We start from the raw sequence: 13,634 nt of genomic DNA on the forward strand, positions 1-13,634 counted from the left end.
TGTCACAAGCAACTTATTCGATATTCCATCCAGTTCCCTCGGAGTTTTGGCTGAGACAAGTTCTCCACTTTACGACTTTGTCATTGTGTTTCAGTATCCGTTATAGATTGTTGATTGCCCAACTTGTCCCCTTCTTAACCCAGCTCTAAGCCTATTGGTGTATTATTGACAGGTGTTGTGATGAAACCATTTATGTATATATTATTCACTCTGTGAAAGGGTCCACACCACGTGCTCCGTGGAGGGCGTGGTCTGGTGGTGGCTGAAGAGGCTGAACACAGGGGTGTCATGGGAGCAGCATTTAGTTGGGAGGCAGGAGGCTAGTTCTGAGCTCTGGTTTTCCAACTAACTGGCAGCATGTTCTTATTTAAATCACATCCCCACCCTCAGCTTTCTCTTCTTTTTCTAAGAATCCACGGTTGGAGTAGAACCAGGGTGGCAAAATAGGTTTTACCTTAAGCACTCGTTCTGATTGACAGGTAGCAGATCCCTGGACTGCTGCACAGAGAACGCTTTTTAGACCACATGGGGCTCTGGAGGAGAGTGATCAATTAGCAATGTCTACTATGGGCGAAAAAAGTGAGGGCCATGATGGTAACAGCATGCGTGCCTCGTTTTTCATATTCCTCAGTTGAATAGGCTCTAAGAAATTCCCATCTGAGTCCTGAGACAATGTGAATATTGGTTAAAGATCCAAAGAGTTTGTGGATTCAGAATTAGGATTTTGTGGATTTTCCAAAAACAAACAAAAAACATGATCGTGTGGTTGTTGAGAGCTGAATAGCTATAATTCTTTGCTTCATTTGGACAGCTTTGCTTCTGACCGGCCATCAACGGGATCTACACATCTGTGGATTTTCTAGAAGTGGGGAATTCTTCTGTCACTAAGTTACACATCACTAAACCCACCAGCACACATCGAAATATTTTGTTATAAAATAAGTTGTTGTGACCCTAACCCAAACAAAATAAAACAAAAGCCAAACACTATAAACCTAATTAAAAGGTAAATGACAGGCTAAGTGAAAATAGTTGCAAACATTTACCTAGAATGTACGTAAAAGATAAAAGAACTAAAACCCACAAGGAAAAGACAAACAACTCTGTAGAAAAGGGCAAAGAATATAAACAGGCAACTCAAAGAAGAAATATAAACCCATCAGACATATGAAAGACATGAAAGAATCAATCATTTTAATAATCAAAGGGATGCAAAATGAAGCAGGATATTATTTCCCCTCTATCATATTGTTAAGTAACATTCAATGGTGACAAGGCAGCGAGGCAGAGAAGGGTGTAAATTGGCACAACCATTTTGGAGGACAATTTGGACTCATCTACAAACACTTGTAATACATATATCCTTTGACCTAGCGATTTCACTTCTAAGAATTTATCTTAAAAAATACTGGTGATGCACCAGTATTTATATATATATATATTTGCACTCAAGGGCATTTATTGTAGCAATTTTAAACAGCAAATACATAGAATCCACTGAAATACATATTGTCAATAAAGGAGCAAAGAAACAAAGTGTGATAAATCTATATGATCGCATGCTATATGTGTTAGATTATGCTGGGTAAACTTGGTTTAGCTGTGAATTGCTTCCCAGAGTCCCCTTCCCTGTATCATTCTGCATTCGAGTTGGCCAAAAGAGGAACCTTTTGAGCTTGGGAAGGTAGAAGTGAAGAAGTGGCCATTACTCTTAGAGGGTTGTCGTGGTTAGCTGTGGGGATGGGTAGATGCAAGAGGCTTCTCCTTCATTCTTGGCTCTCTCCTCAGCTCTTCCTAACTGTGGGCCCCAGACTCAACACCAGATGCTGGGCTATGGACTCACAGAGCAGTAGTGACACAGCACCCACAGGCTTCCATAGACCTTTCTGCAAGCTCCTTCTTTGTGGTTCTACTTCAGAAGCGAATGGTTCTTGTCTTCTCAGATTGACAGGTTCATTGCTCTTCTGGCTTTCCCTGCTTGACCTTTATTTCCCAGCCCCTTGAACAGTGGTGTAAGTTGTCATTTCTATATTAAATGATTTATTTCACATATTCATGGTGATTCTGCTTCCCTGACTGAACCTTCTCTGATGCAGTTATCGGCACTGGCAGTGGTCCCAGGGAATAGAACCTTAAGGATGGGAATCTGGAATTGGTTCTTAGATCTGATTTTAAGGTATAAACGAGCGTGTAGCTGGTGGTAAATTGGACACTGGTAGTATATGGTATGCAGTGGCAAATGAGTTACTTAAATGATCGCCTGCAGTCCCCTGGAACCAAGGGCCTGTGGAAGACAAGGAAAGCATGTCACTGCTGCCGTAGAACACTGAATAAGGGATATAAGGGCTGTGGACTTGCTTAGCTGTGTCGCGGACACCACTGAATTTGGAGAAAGAAAATAATGAGCATAGGGCCTGTAATTCTTGGCTCAAGGGCGAAGTAAGGAAATACAAAGCTTCTGTGACTTCCTGGAAAGAAAACCTTACCATTTATAGCCAAAGGGTCTAGGTTTTTGAAGATCAAACCCAAATTCCAATCCTTTGGGTGGCTGAATTACGACACAAGTGGAATTCCTATCCTCACAGGGTCTCTTTTGTTAAATTTAGGCATCGAATGGACAGGAGTGTGATCCTGAAAAATCAAGATGGGGATAGATGGGCAGATTCCAATAAAGCTGAGTACCTTGAGCCTCCAAATTTGGCTAAACCTCCTTGGCCAGTAGCAGTGACCTTCCGTATTTGAGATGTCTAGTTTCCCTGCCTGAAGAACCTGTAACGACCTCTCTTGAGGTGGTAGCATTATAGCAGAATGGCGATTCTCCTCATGACCTACGTCCCACCACTATCATTGCTTACAGACCTAACACAGACTCAGTCTTGGCAGGCTCCAGGGGGTCAGGTGCAAAGTGTAATGGTGGGGAAGTATCATAAACGCCAACGTTTTGGGAAGATTTTGTCAGAATCCTAGGGGATGTGTAAGGGATTGCATCTGTGTGGGTGAGGGTACGAGGGATCTTGTGCTAGATTCAGCCAAATTTATTGGTGTGTGTCCATAAGGCAGAAACTTTGTATTTAATGTGGGTGGAATCAGGGAAGTATTAGATCTACTGTGAGATGAACCTGAGTCATAAGTCACTTTTCTAACTGGTAGACCACAGTGGCCTCATGCATTTCTAGGAATTAGTGTTAGTTCAGTAATCTCCAAAGCTATATGATTTAATTTTACACAGAAGTGGCAAAAAACCTATTTATGTGGTGTGTGTATACACATACTCACAATGCATGTTAGTTTATTCATGGAAAAGAGTCTGGAAAGCCCAACACCAAAATGTTTAATTGGGTGTTTACTTTGGGGTTGGGATTTGATGGTGGTGGTGGCACCAATAAGATGAGTAGATTTTGCCTTTTAAATTTCTTTATTGTTTAACTTTGTTATAATGAGCAAATATAAAGGTATATTTGAGAAAAATAAAAACACTTCAAGAATAATATCACAATTTTGGAGAATACAAATAGGGCAAAGGAAAATGTATATTTTATGTACTTCTCTAGTCAAATATAATTAATTTTTGTTATTTTTCAATTACAGTTGACATACAATATTATATTAGTTTCAGGTGTACAGCATAGTGGTTAGACATTTTTATAACTGACAAAGTGATTCCCCTGGATAAGCCTAGTATCCACCTGGCGCCATACATATTTACTACAATATTATTGACTGTATTCCCTATGCTGTACTTTGTATACCTGTGACTATTTTGTAACTGCCGATTTGTATTTCTTAATCCCTTCACCCTTTTCACACAGCCCTCCAACCCCCCTCGCCCTGAGCAGGCAGCCATGTTTATTCTCTGTATCTATGAGTGTTGTGTTTTATTTGTTCATTTATTTTATTTTTTTAAGATTCTATATATAAGTGAAATCATATTGTATTTTTTTCCTCTGTCGGACTTATTTCACTTAGCATAATGTCCTCTAGTGCCATCCATGTTGTTGCAAATGGTAAGATTTCATTCTTTTTTATGGCCAAGTAATATTCCACTGTATATATGTACCATGTCTTCTTTATCTAGTCATCTATCGATGGGCACTTAGGTTGCTTCCATATCTTGGCCGTTATAAATAATGCTGCACTGAGTGGAATTCACAAGAGAGTTTTTTAAAATGAGAAATGCAGGGTCAGCAGTCTCCAATGTTGAAGCAAGGCAGGAATGAATGAGGAAAGGTTTTGTTGAGAAAAGCATTTTGGGTTTGGGGATTAGGATATCACTCGCGACTTTATAGTATGCAGCTCACAAACTCTTATCACGTCACACTTAGATTATGGGAATCTGTAAAATGCAAAAAATAAGCCTTAATTCCTTGGGTTAACATAAATGGTGGTTAAGTACTCAGCTCAGCCCTTCATTCATTCATTCAATTAATATTTAATGAATGTTTACTATGGGCCAGGTGTGGTTGTAAAATCTGTGGATCGAACAGGTAAGGCCTGCCTGAGGGAGGAAGTGGTACAAGCTAAAAGCTGAAAGACAAGAAAAGCCAATATTGGTGACGATGATGATGATTCCCTTCTTTTTCTTTTCGGTTCTCCTTCTTTCCACTTCAACTGTTCACTTGCCCTACACACCGTCCCATCTCATCATATCCCTTTCCTGCTTGAAACCCTTCCAGGCTTCCCTGGGTGACTTTGCAAGTTGTTATCTGGACTCAGAAAGCAAAGGAAAGTGCGGCTTCTGCGTTCCAAGCTGGCTGGCGGCTCCAAGTGGTGCTGTAGAAAGCCATCCTTGCCGGAGGCAAAGGCATTTACACCTTCCAGGGAGACAAATGATTAGAGACAGCAGGGGAGGTGCAGAGGCAGACACAGAGGAGAGGGTGGATAGGAAGCTAAGTGGAACTTAATCTATTAGAAGAGGAAAGGCCTTTGAAAAGTGAATTAACGATATTTATAGCCTCATCAGGTAAGTAGCTGTCGAGAGAGCTCACTGGTAATGAGGCCAAGGCTGAATTCCCATATGGACCAGAGAGCTTCCTGTGGAGAGACTATGCTGTTCACTCCCTGCTTATGAGACTTAGGCAAACAGATACCTCTCCGAACCTCGGTTTTCCAGTCTAACAAATGGGGACATGCACTCCACCTACCTGTCCCCTAAGTCATAAGGAACAGATGAAAATGGATAGTAAAGTACTTCTTAAAATTGTAAATTTGAAACATGATCTATTATGGTTACTGATCACATCATTTTCATGGCCTAGGTACCCTCCTGTCTCACTTCTGCCATGTATCAGATGGGTATCTCTCCTAGTGGAGAGCCAGCCACACTGTGAATTATTAAGATGGGGGATTAGAATGGTGGCACTGTGTATCCTCTGTTTTGAGATTTGGAGCTCTGGTACCATTTGATTTAACAAGTGTAATTTACCTTGGGACTTTTTGAAAACTTTTCTTTCTCCGCTTTCTTTCCGACAGGACTTAAGGGTTCTGCTTCCTATACATTTACTATGCAGACCAGTTTCAGTGTTTCTATTTACTTCTGTCCAGTGTTGGCCCTGTGACTTGGGAAAGATTTTGCATCTGTGTGGGATTCACTCCTAGCTCCCACTTAAATCTACATCACATATGCAAAGGTTGCAATAACCAGCTTAACTGCACCTTCTCCCATCCCAACGGATAAAGCTGAACCCAGTAGAAAATTCCACTACAGGCCGAAGCGCTTTACATCCTGGGTTGGAAATATAAAACTTGAGACAAACAAGCACTGGATGCATTAGTTTGCAATAGTTTCCAGCAGGCTCTGCCCAGACGACCCTTCTCCTCCTCTTACTTTAGTAAATCTTCCTTCTCTGTTTCTACCTGACTCGTGAATGCTTTCCCAGTGTGCGAGCGAGCAGTCACAACATGAATACTCCTTATAAACCAGCCAGCAGTCCTTGAATAGGCCCATTACATTGACCTTGAGTCAAGAAGATTATTTTTATAAAATGAATACAAAATATATTCTCAAGTGTTGGCCTAGTCTACCCACTCCTGGCTAAATCTTGTTTCTTACTTATTTTGATGTTTGTTATATGTACTCAAGTGGCTTCTAACCACTAACTACTAGTGTGGGTTTCCTGTTTCCTCCCCAAGAATGAGTCCTAGGTCTAGTGACCTTTGTTTTTTTTTGTTTTTGTCTTTTTTGTCTGATCTCTAGAGAACTAGAAAATAGGTCATTTGGCATCCACTACCTAGTATTGGCAACTCTATAGCATATGTGCCTCCCCTCCAATTCCTTGTTCACCTTGGACACTGCTAATTGATTACTGCACTGTCTCCTACTGACGTGATTTAACAGCTCTGTCTAATATGGGTAACCACTGGCCACATGTGGCTATGAGCATTTGAAATGTGGCAAGCCCAAATTGACGTATGCTGTGCAGGTAAAATATACACCAGATCAGGAAGATCTCACAAAAGAAAAAAAAGTCAACTTTCCCAATCATTTTTTATATTTATTACAAATCGAAACAATAATATTTTGCATATAATGGGTTAAATAAAATATACCATTAAAATTAATTTTACCTGTCTCTTTTAACTTTTTCTAAGTGACTACTAGAAAATGTGAAAAATTTGTGGCTCATGTTCTATTTGTGGCTCATGTTCTATTTCTACCGGATAGTGCTGCGGTCAAATCATTCTTAAGATGATTCTCTTGTCAATCAATTACCAATGAACCAGAAGTAAAAGCAGTAGTATTTTATGGGTGTGGGAGAGTTTGAATTTTCAATCTTAGCATGAAAAAAAGAATCTTCCAGTTTATATAGATTAGTGGTTCCCAAATGTGGGAACCCTGGAATCTTAAAATGTGAACTTATAGATTTCCAGGTTCCACCCCTGGAGATTCTTATTTAATAGGTTTGGGGAGGGGCAGATTGTGTATTTCATAAGCAGCCCAAGAGATTCTGAGATGCAGCCAGGTTTGAGAAGCCCAGAGCGAGGACTTTTTTACATTTCCATGAAAGGACTTTCCTGGACTGACAAGTTGTTATTGGCAGAGCTAGGAGCAGAGCGCATGTTCCTCGTGGATTACATTTTGTATTAGAGTATTTTGCACTATTGCGACCTAAGAGTCTTCACAGAACTCGGGATGGAATGAGGAACTCAAGCTGCATGCATCTCAGCAGGCAGGCACGGCGTTTCCTTATTTGGAGAAAGCCCGGTTTCGCTCAGCAGCCCCCTCTGCTGTGAAAAATCCCTAATACAGTCTGACAGCTGGCTTTGGGGAAGGGAGCACCGAGGGGAAGGAACACAGAAGGATGTAGCATAAAGGACAGTTCCACGGGAGAACCTGTTTGCAAACAGGCAGTGGTTCAGAAGGAAATGCTGCCGTCTAAGACCCTTAGAGCCAGAAGGGCCTGCAGAGGTCGTCACCTGAGTGTCCCCCAGTTGGAGGAGGAAATGTGGACAAATCATTTCACTTCTCTGGGCCTCAGTGTCCTCATCTGCACAAGGAGGAGACTGACATGCTGTATAGCCCTCCCTCCTTGGGGACTATTGTAACAGTCTAATAGATAACGGGAAAGTTCTTACCAATGTCTTGGATAGAGCCAGACTTTGACTCGGGTTTCCCAGTTAATCGAGGTGTATTATCTAATTTCAGCTAACAAAGGAGAAATGTGTTCAGCTGCTTCCAGGGGGACAGGGACAGGAAGTCCTTACAAAGGAGGTCGGGGCTGGCCTCATGCCTACGTAAGTTGAAGCCGGGTAGCTACCCTCTTATTTGTACATTCATTCATTACTTGTTTATTCTGCTTATGTTTACTGGGCACCTCTTAGTATGTGATTGAAACTGTGTAGGACATGCTGATACTAAGTCAAATTAGACCTGGTCCTCGTTATGTGTATGGTTCTTGCTATGTCTCCCTGCATATTTCCTTTGAAATATCCTCAACTAGCTGTCACAGCGCACAAGTAACGTCACTGGGTGAAATAATGATGGCTGCCATTTATTGGGAGTTAGCTGCGTGCCAGGCTCAGTGGTAGGCACATCCCATGTACTACTTCAGAGCACAGAAGAAGAGGCAGATCTAGAGAGATTTAGTAAATTTCCCAAGGTAACAGTGTAGTAGGTGGTGGAGTTGGTTAGACTCATGCCCACTCTTTAAAGCACAATGAAAAGCTCTTCCTACTGGTGACAGCATTAGGTGGATGTCAAGCCCTCGGCAAAATGTGTATTTCCTTGTGCATATTCATCTATGTGCTATTACAGCACTGAAACATAACCTAAAATTTTCAACCTATATTTAAATAAATTGTATCACAATAATTTTGAAGAATAGTTAATGATCTGAGAAAGTACCATTGATAAAATACCACTTCATAATAGGAAGATAAAATCGGTTGGTACTAATTTTGTAAAACGTCCACTCACACCTATAAATATGAAAAAAAAAGATAGGAAGCAGTTGACTATTGTTTTCAATATTGTTGTTGGGCAGTAGTATTTTGGGAGAGTCTTATTTCTTTGAACTTTTTTGAGTATTCCATACTTTCTGCAATTCTTTTTTGTTTTTTTTTTTTGGTTTTACTTTGTCCCCTGACATTTTATTATGACAATTTTCAAACCTATAGAAAATTTGGAAGAATTTTAGAATGCTTGTCCGTATACCTACCACCTAGATTCCACAATTTTACTACACTTGCTTTATTGTATACTATAAGTAAAATAAGACCGGGTCTTATATTAATTTTTGCTCCAAAAGATGCATTACAGCTGATGGTCCGGCTAGGTCTTATTTTCGGGGACACACGGTATCTATCCATTCCTCTATTTGGTCCATCTTAATTTTTGATGCATTTCAAAGGAAGTTGTTGACATCAGTACACTTCATCATGTGTATTCTTGAACTTTAATGTTTGTTTGTGTCCTTTTTTTTTTCTTATGAGCTAAGATTTACTTCCAATGCAGTGCACAAATCCACGTACCATGCGGTGGGTTCTGACAAATCCTGATTGCGATACAGAACATTGTCATCGTCCCAGAAAGTGCCCTCATTCCAGCCAATCCCCATCCCAAAAGCAACTTCTGCTCTATTTTTTCCCCCCTGGAATAGATTGGTTTTGCTTGTTATAGAATTTCATGTACGTGGAATCATATGATATGTAGTCTTGTGTAAGTTTTCTTTTATTTGACATAATGTTTTTGAGGTCTGCCCATTCTGTTGTCAGTCTCAGCAGTTTGTTTCTTTCTGTTGCTGGGGATGGTATGAATAGACCACTGTTTGTATTTCCATCCTCCCATCGATGGATACCTGGGCGAGTTCCAGGTTTTGGTTATCATAAATAAAGCTGTTAGGAACATTCTTATGCAAATCTTTTTGTGGGCATATGTTTTTCTCTTGGGTAAATACTCGGGTATAGGATTTCTGGATCCTAGAGTTTTGTAAGACACTGCCAGGCCCTATCCCAAAGTGACTGTACCATTTTATACTCTCGCCAACAATGTAAGCAAGTTCTTGTTGCTCTGTATGCTTGCCAGTATTTGTTGGTGTCTATAAAATTTTAGCCATTCCGATGGGTATGTATCGTTATGGACCACACACTTTTTATAATCAGAAAAAATTGTCTTATTAAAAAATAAATAAAACTGAAATGATGCCAAGGAAGAGAGAGAGAAAGAAAAACTATTGGAAGTAAATTGGATAGAATTAGCAGTGCTCTACTCTGGGTGAATTATGAATGGATTTCTTTCTTGTGTTACTTTGCTGAAGTTTCCAAATTGTCCAATGTAAACTTGTATTCTTTTTGTTATGGAAGACACTATATCTTATTTGTTTAAAAAAAGTACCCATGAGTTAATACATTAATCTAAGAGAATCTAGTGATATTTTAGTCCATGACTTTTATGATAACTTCAACAGTGGTGTGTTTTGACAGACTGTATTTATTTGGGCCTTAACTAGAGTAAATACTCTATGAGATTGAGCAAGCTGCCTCCTCTACCTTCAGTTTCTTCCTCTTTTTCATATGCAGATTGTAATATGTACTACGTCCTCTATCAGAAAGAAAATATGTGCAAAACAGATAGGCATTGGAGGAAACGAGAGATAGGACAAGTAAGCTTTGATGGGGAACAGAGACTTACTGGAAACGTAGGGGCTTCAAGTTGAGTAGAAGAGCCATTTGCTATGAGACTCATAGAAGAGGTCCAGGCCCACAGGCAGACTGTGGGATGTAGTGAGGATAATGTGAGCTTCAGAGTCACCTCGTCCTGGATTCAAATCTAGACACGACCCTCTTCTTGATCTGTGATCTTAGGCAAGTATGTTAATCTCTCGGAGTCTCAGTTTCTGCATTTGCTAAATGAAGATAATAGTCTATTATAACCCTCTTGGCTGTGTGTGTGTGTGTGTGTGTGTGTGTGTGTGTGTGTGTGTGTATTTTAAATCAGATAATATTTACAGACATCGTCATTTGCAGTTGTACCTGCGGTCGTCTTTTGCTTTGTAATGTAGTAGACAAAAGACAACACTGATGGAGAGAGACTTCAGATAGAGGGAAATAAAAGGGACCACAGACAGATTTAGAAGTCAACATTGTGAAGGCTTACAGCAATGCTAGAGACGATCTCGTCAAAACTTTCATTTTACAGAGACGAACAAGTGAAGTCCAGGATTGATTCTCCATGGAGACGGTGGCAGGGCCAGAGTGGGAACCCAAGGGCGTTATTTTCCAGTCATTCCACAAGACTTCGGCTAACATCACAATTTGACCTTAGCCTGATATCAGTCAGATGAAAGGAAATTTTCCTTGCACCTCCAGGACCACTTGGCTCGGAGGTGGTGTGACCAGCAAGAGAGCAGAAACAAACGCAGGCGACCTGTCAATGGAAGATTTCACTCTTCTCTTTAACTACATTTTACAAACTCAAGCAATAGGCACACAAATCACATTGATCAGCTTAGCTCCATCTTGGATTTCATCCATGAGAAGGTTCCCATTGTCCAGGGTTGCAGGCTAGAAGCTTACTGACAGTTGTGTGATTTTTCTGTCACTTTCAAAGGAGAACAAATACCCTTACACACTCATTTGTCCAGATTAGTTTCTTTCAAGGTTGCTTACCAGTAGTGTGTGTGTGTGTGTGGGGGGGGGGCATTCGCTTGCTTCTCTGCTTTATTTAAGAGAAAAGGTTTCTTTTTACAAAGTTAAAAATTAAGAGCTTAGAAACCCTCCTTTCAAACCTTCAGTTTTTTGGCCGGTAGAAGGATTACAGCAATCTCTTGGGTGGCTTTACTGGCTGAGAAAAAGAAAAAAGAAAAGAAAAGACAAATCAAGATCCAGCTTGAATCTTCTCTTGCTCCTTGACCCAATGTCTATGAAAAGTCTTTTCTGCCTGCACACCACACCCCTCCCTGACTTTGCAAAGGGGTGCTCTGAGCCAGTACTCTGGGCCCTGGAGATCTTGAAACAGGAAATAGCTTTACTCTGGGAAGGCTGTTTTCACAGGGGGATTTCCACTCCAGCCTCATTCAAAAAAATAATGAACCTCTTGTGAACTAATCTCTTAGGAAATATCTTAGCCTAGTTTTCTAAGATGTTTTTGGATCGTGGTTACAGGAGTGAGAGGACTTTGTGATGCTAGGAAGGCCGACTCTGGATCCATCTTTTCTTATATATCTCTTAGGATCAGGGTTTGCTTCACGGTGGAAGGAACAATTTCTACCAAGCTCCTTCAACCCAAGGAATAGAAAACAGAAGGAATAGTGATGCATTCTTGTGCTTTCCAACACAAGTGTATTTCATAGAGTCCTTACTGCTATAAAGAAATTCTTTGAAAGCAAAATGTAAGAGAGCATTGTTCATAGAAAAGTCCTTTCTTCCCTTGGCTAAGGGCTCCTTGTTCTTCTGCTATCTCCACTTCCTCCCTGGTGCGCTATGTTTATACGACAAAATCAACATTGTACTCCACTCACTAACATTTGCTAAGGTAGGGAGGATGGAGTCAGGGCCCAAAGGCAAGGTGAGGGAGTAGAAAGGCCTAGAACTCAGTCTGGTGGCATCAATTCAGGCTCTGGTTGCGCTAATGACTTCTTACATCTCAGCACCACCAATCACATCTCAGAAAAAGACTTGACGTGTTAAATGCATGAGACGTGTAATACAGTTCAAGCACAGAGTTGGCAGCCAGTAAATTCTAGCTGTAGTTAGCACGAAAGTTTGTTCCACATCATGCTTTCTTTCTCAATAGATGTGTGTGGCAGGGGGACGGGACTCCCCTAAGAGCATGAGGGAGATGGCTGCTGAAAGGGGGGCAGGAGACAGGAAGAACGCACCATATTTGTAGAAGACAACTATTGGCTAGTTCTTTTCCTGCGGGCTGACTCACTGAGGGATGTAGCAGAAATGTGGTAAGACTTTGAGTAAGACAGATTTGGGCTGTATTCTCTTGATATGAGTTGTGTAATATTCTGTAAGTTACTTAAAACTATCTCTCTTGCAAGTTTAGGAGAGTGACCCAAGTTTTCTGTGCTCTTCTCCGCCTTCCTCACCTGATGCTGAGAGAACTAGACGAGCATCACTGGAAATGACTCCATTTTCTGTGTGACACCAGCCCCGAAGAAGCACTTAAAGCAGCCTGAAGGTGTTCGCAGAAGCCTAAGAGCCTCTACGTGTGTTATTTGGGGTTGCTGACCTTCCGCACCCTCGGACTCTTCTAGTCACAGATTGGCTCCAGGTACACGCTGCACTGAAGAGAATGGCTCTCACTGGTTCCTAGTTGTTGCTTTGGGGTAAACGTGGACCATCGATTTTGAGGCTGGTCTGTTTGACACTGTGTCTACAGTTTGCCCAAATGAACTGATAAATAAGTGAAAAATTCATTCCACGGCCTCATTGTTGAGTCTATGGAAAGCCTGTCCGAGCAATCTGGCTGGTTTTCATCTAGGAACCTATAGAATGTTTTGACATGTGGATACTGACTTCGTGTCTAGGTATATGCATGTTTGTGTAAGTGTGTTTGTATTTATGGGAGAGAGAGAGAGAGAGAAAGAAAGAAAGAGAGAGAGAGAGAGGGATTAAAACCATGATGCTGATCAATGAGGATAGACACTTAGAGAAATAAACCAGTCAAAAGCTCCAGTAGAAATCTGTTTGCTTGACTGACCTCTCCTGCATTAATGTAACTTGAAAAAAAAAAATAATAATGAAAACATGTTGGCTTAATGAACAGGACCTGTGATAAATCCTAACGCTTTAGGAGGAAAATGAAACAAGGAGAAGATTCAGCCTCAGGACTGAGGATATTCCACACCTCCTTTTTCAGGGAGTTATTACAAGAAGGATATCTACTTAAGGTAGATGTTACTGTTTTGGTCAAGGGCCATTGCATGATTTTTTTCTGGACTTACAGCCTCTTTCAATTAGTCTTTCATATTCTTTTATTGTGTAAAATATACATAACATAACAGTTATCATTTTCAAGTGCACAATTCAGTGGCGTTATTAGCACATTCATATGGTTGTGCTACCATCACCACCATCCATCTCCAGAACTTTTTCATCTTCCCAAACTGAAACTTGGTACCCTTTCAATCCTTCATTTTTAAGGGACGGCAGATTATAGATTTTGGAACTATCCATACTTTATTCACATG

This window comes from Rhinolophus sinicus, linkage group LG10, assembly GCF_036562045.2.
Source record: "Rhinolophus sinicus isolate RSC01 linkage group LG10, ASM3656204v1, whole genome shotgun sequence".
Classification (NCBI taxonomy): domain Eukaryota; kingdom Metazoa; phylum Chordata; class Mammalia; order Chiroptera; family Rhinolophidae; genus Rhinolophus; species Rhinolophus sinicus.